Source organism: Eriocheir sinensis, chromosome 16 (assembly GCF_024679095.1).
Source record: "Eriocheir sinensis breed Jianghai 21 chromosome 16, ASM2467909v1, whole genome shotgun sequence".
Taxonomy (NCBI): Eukaryota; Metazoa; Arthropoda; class Malacostraca; order Decapoda; family Varunidae; genus Eriocheir; species Eriocheir sinensis.
The window spans coordinates 12655674-12663173 of record NC_066524.1 but is presented as its reverse complement, the minus strand read 5'-3'; positions in this window follow the sequence as shown (position 1 = coordinate 12663173).

Sequence of the window (7500 nt, the reverse complement as noted above, 5' to 3'; positions counted from 1 at the left end):
ATAGAGAAAGGAAAAATGAGAGAAAGGTGAAGAGCGTATGAGTGAATGTGACGATGAAAGGGAAAATGAAGAAAGCGAAAGTGAGTGAGGGGAAGGTGAGTGTCAGGCAATCAATTCACTCTCAAATAAAAACTTTAGATCTCATAATAAACAGGATCAAGGCAGTTTTATATAAGGGTTTCGATTCCACATCAAAGGTTCGTGTTTCAAGGCGTCTATGGAGTGTCTGGAGGTCAATACACTCCTAACTAAAGGGTTCGGGTCGTAACATAAAGGATTAATACGCTTTTTTATAAGGTGTTCGATTCCATGTATGAAGGGAGGGTTCGGATCAATTATGTCTGGGTTTGACGGCGTGTATAGAGTGTTTGGAGGTCAATAGTCTCTTGTTTAAAGGGTTCGGGTCGTAAAATAAGGAATTAATACGTGTTTTTTATAGGTGTTCGATTCCTTGTGTGAAGAAAGGGTTCGAACCGATATGTTTTGTTTCACGGCGCGTATAAAGTTTTTGAACGTCAATACTTTCTTAAATTCAAAGGTTCGAGTCGTAAAGTAAAGGATTAATACTTTTTTTTATAAAGGTATTCGATCCCATAGATGAAAAAAGGGTTCAGGGCACTTTTGGAGAGTTCGAAGGGCAATTCTCTCTTAAATTAAAAGGTTCCAGTCGTAAAACAAAGGATTAATACGTTTTTCATATGGGTTTCGATCCCATAGATGAAAAAAGGGGGTTCATGGCGCATATGGGGTGTTCGAAGGTCAATACTCTCCTAAATTCAAATGTTCAGCTCGCCAAAGGTGGAATCAATACCTTTTCTACGCGTACATAATAAGGGAGTTCGATTCCACGCATGAACAAAGGGTTGGGATCGATAAAGTATGGATTTCACGGCGTCTGTAGTCCTTCATGATCAATAGACTCTCGATATAAGGGGATCCGGTACTCTATACTTAGGATCAATATGGCTTCTGGGAGCACATGGGGCATTCTTATCAGCGCTACAAGATTATCGTACTCACAGCGTATTTTCCGTCTTCTGGCAAAAAAAAAAAAAAAAAAAAGAAGAGTGAATGAGTGAATGAGAAAAGGGAAGGATAGAAAGATGAGAAGGAAGGAGAAGAGAATCCAAAAAAAATCCAACAATTACGGTTTTAACAATGACTTTGACTATCGTTGACTTGAAGTGACTCTCGTAACGTGTGTGAGTACGAGTTTCCATTCTTTACTCTTTCCCTTCCTTTCTATATTTCCCAGAGTCAGAAAAGGAGGTAGGGGAGAGGAGAGAGAGAGAAGGTAGGGGAGAGAGAGAGAGAAGGTAGGGGAGAGGAGAAAGAGAGAAGGTAGGGGAGAGGAGAGAGAGAGAAGGTAGGGGAGAGGAGAGAGAGAGAAGGTAGGGGAGAGGAGAGAGAGAGAAGGTAGGGGAGAGGAGAGAGAGAGAAGGTAGGGGAGAGGAGAGAGAGAGAAGGGAGGTGAGAGGTCTGAGAACGAAAAATGCAGATCGCTATTCTTAAAACGCTTCCAGCTCTCACATCAACAAAAATGAGGTTAATCGGGTTCTAATGAGTGTTTTCTTTAGGTTCATGGTAAACGAGAAGGATTAAACTACCAGAAGGGCCATAACGCTACCTCTGCAAATGCCAAAAACTCCTGTGAAAAAAAAGTAAAGGGAAACAAATAGTTATCACTGTATATTTCCTCCTTCCTCCTTTTCTTTTTTTTCTCACCTCTCACCTACCTCCTACCTCTTCCTCCTTTTCCTTTTTCCTCACCCTACCTCCTCTTTCTTCCTTCTTCTCTCTTCTCTCACCTCTCACCTACCTCCTCCTTCTTCCTTCTTTCTCTTTTTTTCTCACCTCTCACCTACCTCCTCTTTCTTCCTCCTTTCTCTCTTCTCTCACCTCTCACCTACCTCCTCCTTCTTCCTCCTTTCTCTCTTCTCTCACCTCTCACCTACCTCCTCCTTCTTCCTCCTTTCTCTCTTCTCTCACCTCTCACCTACCTCCTCTCTCTTCCTCCTTTCTCTTTTTTTCTCACCTCTCACCTCCTACCTCCTACCTCTTTCTCCCTTTTCAAATAAGTACTTGGGCTCCAAAATGTTGAAGCGTATAACCCGCTTTGTTTTGAGTACGATAACATGGTAACTCTGGTTCTGATTCGATTCCACGTCCACCAAGGCGGATTAGGGTCGATAAAGTTGGTATTTTACGAGTGAGGGGCAAAAAGGGAGCTAATATAATCACTAACCAGGGAGTCGATAATTTGGAAGCGTTTAAGTACTTCAAAACCGCCTTCGATGGGGTCTAATTGCGTGTGTTAGTGCGAAGGGGTGTTCCAGAGTGTAAGATTGTGTGTCATGGTCCATAGTGGTGTTTCAAGGCCCAAAATTGTGTTCGATAGCCCAAAATTGTGTTCCAAAGTGTGGTGTTCTGCTTTTTTTTTTTTTTTTTTTTTTTACATCAGAGGACACGGCTCAAGGGCAACACACACACAAAAAAAAAAAAACGCTACTCGCCGCTCCCATAAAAGATAAAAGTAAAGAGTAGCCAAAAGAGAGATGATAGAAGATGATAGAAGGAACAAATGTACTAGCTTCTGAAATACTGTAAGAATGTTTGGAATAAAGAAAAAATGTGTAAAATAAAAATGAGTAAAAAAATGACAGTAAAGTAAATACCAGAGTGAAATAAAGAGGACGGTAAAATTATAAAAAAATGGCACTGAAATATAAAGAACAGCGAAACAAAAAGTAAACAAATAAAACTATGAGTGAAATAAATAAATAAAAAATATTCTTCTAGTTTATATTACGCGACAGTAAATAAATGAAAAAGTGTTCGACAGGGTATAATGGTGTTTGATAGTGTTAAATTACCTTTCCCACAAGTTTAAGATCAATAAAGTGTGTGTGTGTGTGTGTGTGTGTGTGTGTGTGTGTGTGTGTGTGCTGAGAGGGCAGGATCGATGTTACCTGTGCACACCTGGCTACCTTAATATTGGCTCCCTACTTACAGGTGTGTGTGTGTGTGTGTGTGTGTGTGTGTGTGTGTGTGTGTGTGTGTGTGTGTGTGTGTGTGTGTGTGTGTGTGTGTGTGTTTTGTATTTGTTGCATTCACTCATTTCCAGTTTTTTTCTTTTCCTAATACAGAGGTAAGGGAGAGTGGAGGAAAGGGGAGGGGGAGAGAGGAAAAAGAGGAAAAAAGAGGTGAGAAGAGAAAAAAGAAAAGGTAAAGATAAAATGGGTTGGATATTCGAGGTTAAACAGGGTCAAATTTCCCTCTTTCATTCCTCCTTTTCCTTATTCTATTCCTACGAGAAAGAGAGAGAGAGAGAGAGAGAGAGAGAGAGAGAGAGAGAGAGAGAGAAGAGGAATTAGATAAGAGGTAAGAGAAATGAGAAAGGAAAAGAGGAAGAGAGAGGAAATATACGAAATGATAGAAGTATATTTTCCTTTCTTTACTTTTCCCCTTTCTTTCTTTATTTTCCTGTTAGTAAGAAAAGGAAATAGGAAGAGAAGGAGAGGTAAGGTGAAAGGGGAGAGAGGGAAGGTGAGAGGGCAGCCAGGTAGGTAGGCAGGTAGGTGGGTAGGAAGGCAGGTAGGTAGGCAGGTGAACACAATTTTTTTCCGCTAATTATTTTTTACAATCCATATAATTTGCATGTAACTGGCCTAATTATCATGGTTAGGCGCTTATTACCTGCATTATGGAAACATTGCCCTTTAATTAGTTACCTGCCTAATTTATGTGCGGATGAGTGGCAAGAGAGAGGAGCTTGTGATTGTGGTGGTGGTGGTGATGGTGGTGCTGATGGTGGTGCTACAGTGAAGGTAATGGTGTTTGTTGTGGTGTAGTGAAGGTGATGGTGGTGGTGATAGTAGTAGTAGTAGTAGTAGTAGTAGTAGTAGTGGTGGTGATAAGACAAGCAGTATCAGTAAAAGTAGAAGGGAAAAAAATAAGAAGAATAGTAGAAGTAGTAGTAGAAAAAGAAGAAGAAGAAGAAGAAGAAAAAGAAGAAGATGAAGAAGAAGAAGAAGAAGTGCAGACGAAGACAAGTGAAAAAAAATAAGGAGCAGGTGAAGGTAACACAACATAAACAAACACTAATAACCAGGTGAGCGTGAGATAGGCAGGTAAGAGGGGAGACTCAGGTGACACAGGTAGACAGACGGACAGGTGAGTGCGGCGGTAATGAGCTCGGAAACGGTAGTCGGCGCTTGTAAGGCAGGTGTCAGGCGTTGATGTACAGGTAAGAGGAATGAGTTTACTACCTCCTCCTCCTCCTCCTCCTCCTCCTCCTCCTCCTCCTCCTCCTCCTCCTCTTCCTCCTCCTCCTTCCTCTTCCCTCCTTCATTCATCGTAACTCCTTCACTCCCCTTCTATCTCCCTTTCTTCGCATCTTCTTCCTAACATATTCTTTCCCCTTCTTACTTTTTCCTTTCTTCCTCCTTTTCTTTCCTATCTTCTAACCCCCTTTCCCTCTCGTCTTTCTTTTTTTCTATCTCCCTCTTCCTCAGTCTCTCCATCCCTCTTCTTCTAGTTTCCTACATCTTCACATTCATTCCTTTTCCTTCTTCCTTTCTTCACTTCTTTTCCTCCTTCCTTCTTTCCTTTCTTTCGATTTTCACATTTTTTCTCTCTTTTCAAACACATTTTCTTCCTCTTTTTCATTTTACCTCTTCCTCTCTATCCCTTTTCCTGTGTCCTCATTTTAACACACACACACACACACACACACACACACACACACACACACACACACACACACACACACACACACACACACACACACACACACACACACACATTACACACCTTCATTCACCTTAACATCCCCTTTTTACCGGCCCTTACCCCCCCCCCCCTTCCCTTCCTCCACCCTCCCCTCTTCCTCTTCTTCTTCCTGTCCTCCTGTTCTTCCTCCTCCCACCTTTATCTCCGCCTTCTCTCTTATGTAGCTTTTCCTTCTCATCCTTTCGCCTTCTCTTTTTTTTTTTTACTCTTCCTTCCTCTCCCTCCTTTTCCCTCTCTCCATATTACCCCCTTTTCTTTCTCCTTTTCCTTCTCTTACTTTTCCTTCATCTTCCTCCTACTCCTTTTCCCTCCTTTACCCTTTTTTCCTTCCTCCTCTTTCTTATATTCTCCCTCTTACCTACTCTCCCTTTCCTTCATATCAGTCTCTCCTTCTCTTCCTTCCCCTCCTCCTCTTTCTCTTCTTCCTTCTCTTTCCTCCTCTTCCTCCCCTTCTCTTTTCCTTCCCCCTCTTACCCTTTCCTCACTCCCTTGCTATTTTCCTCTCCCTCCCTCCATTCCAGTCCTTTCCCTTTCCTTCCTACCTGCCTGCCTGCCACGCCTCCACCTGACAGAGGACAACCTGCAGATAATTAAGAACAGGTAAACCCAAATTACCTATACGGAGGTGAGAAGAGGGCGCGGGGGACACACCTGGCGAGCCTTAAATAAAGAGGTGAGCTCCTAAAACTCAAATTAACAACCGACGCTGCCATATAATCAGGTGTGCAAAGGTGCTTCTCAGGTGACCATAAAACGTGAACAGGTGAGAGAGAGGACGAGGAGGCGGCGGCGGCGGTGGTGGTGGTGGTGGTGGTTGTTAGAGGTAATAGTAGTGGTAGTGTAGTTAGTGGTTGGGAAAGTAATAGTGGTTGTAGTTATAGCTGTAGTGAGATGGAAGTGGTGTTAGGGATGAGAATAGAAGAAATAGTAGCAGTAGTAGTAGTAGTAGTAGTAGTAGTAGTAGTAGTAGTAGTCGTGATAATGAGGTGAAGAGAAGCCGGATGTGGTAGGTACGGAAGGCCAGGTAGAGGTAGGACCAGGTGGTGGTGGTGGTGGTGGTGGAGTTGGTGGTGGTTGTATGGAGATAGACACTATGTAGAAAGTTTTTTGTTTGTTTGTTTTAATGTTTACAACTAAAATAATAACCTAAATATGTCATATCTCTCTCTCTCTCTCTCTCTCTCTCTCTCTCTCTCTCTCTCTCTCTCTCTCTCTCTCTCTCTCTCTCTCTCTCTCCTGCTTCCGTTCCTTCCTTCCTATGCTCTGTTTGTATAATTATCTTCATTGCCTCCTCCTCCTCCTCCTCCTCCTCCTCCTCCTCCTTTGCATTCTTTCTTTTGTGCATTTCCGTTGTCTTATTTACATGTCATCTCCCCTCCCCCTCCTCCTCCTCCTCCTCCTCCTCCTCTTCTCTCTCTCTCTCTCTCTCTATCTCTCTCTCTCTCTCTCTCTCTGCATGAGAGAGAGAGAGAGAGAGAGAGAGAGAGAGAGAGAGAGAGAGAGAGAGAGAGAGAGAGAGAGAGAGAATAACAGATCAAGAACAAGAAAACGACCGAAAAAAAAAGGAGGAAAACGATTAACTCAGAATAAGGAAAGAGGAGGAGGAGAAGGAGGAGGAGGAGGAGGAGGAGGAGGAGGAGGTTCTCGCGGTGTGGTCGGGTAATAGTTTTTTAGCCCCTGGCGGAGGAAGTGGCGATGGTGGTTGGTGGTGGTGGTGGTGGTGGTGAGGGTAGTAATGGTGGTAGTGGTGAAGATAATGGTGATGGAAATGGTGGTAGTAGTAGTACACCAATATTCTCTACCTGTCTATCTATCTATCAACCTATTTATCTATCTATCTATCTATTTATCTATCTATCCACCTATCTATCTATCTATCTTTTGCGTTAGTTCAGATTTCCTTCTACCATTTCTTCTCTCTTCCTTTCCTCTCATTCTTCTCCCTTCTTCCTCTCGTCACCCATTTCTCCTCTACTCCTCCCTTCACTCACCATTTCCCTTCCTTTCCCCTCTCCCTACCTCTCCTCATCCATTTCTTCTTCTTTCTTCCCTCATTCCATCTCTCCATTTCCATTACTTCCCTCCCTCTTCTCCATCCACCCATCCCTCCCTCTATCGCTCCCTTCCTCTCCTCCATTTCCCCTTCTTTCTTTCCTCCCTCCTTTTCCTCCATAACATTCACAGGGAGAGAGGTACTTTCACACCAAAAAGAGCAGCTGGGAAGGGAGAGAGGGAAGGGAGGGAAGAAAGGAGGGGGAGGGAGGGAAGAAAGAAGGGGGAGGGAGGGCAAGTCTTGATGATTGACATGCTTCACTCCCTTCCTCTCCCCCTTCCCTCCGTCCCTTCCTCTTTCCCTTCCCTCCCTCCCTCCCTTCCACTATTACAAAGGCGGAAATTAAGTGTACAGACCCATGTAAGTCAACCATGCCTGCAGGACACACACACACACACACACACACACACACACACACACACACACACACACACACATTACTATAATATATGCGAAAGCTAAAAGTCCAGGAAAGTTTGTCTGTCTGTTCGTTTGATGCATGCAAGAGTTTTATTTATCTATTTATTTATTTATTTATCTATTTATTTATTTATTATTATCATTGTTATTCTTGTTACTATTTTCCTTTTCTTTTCACTTATTCCTTTTCTTTTTAATTTTTCCCTAATAGTTCTACACACACACACACACACACA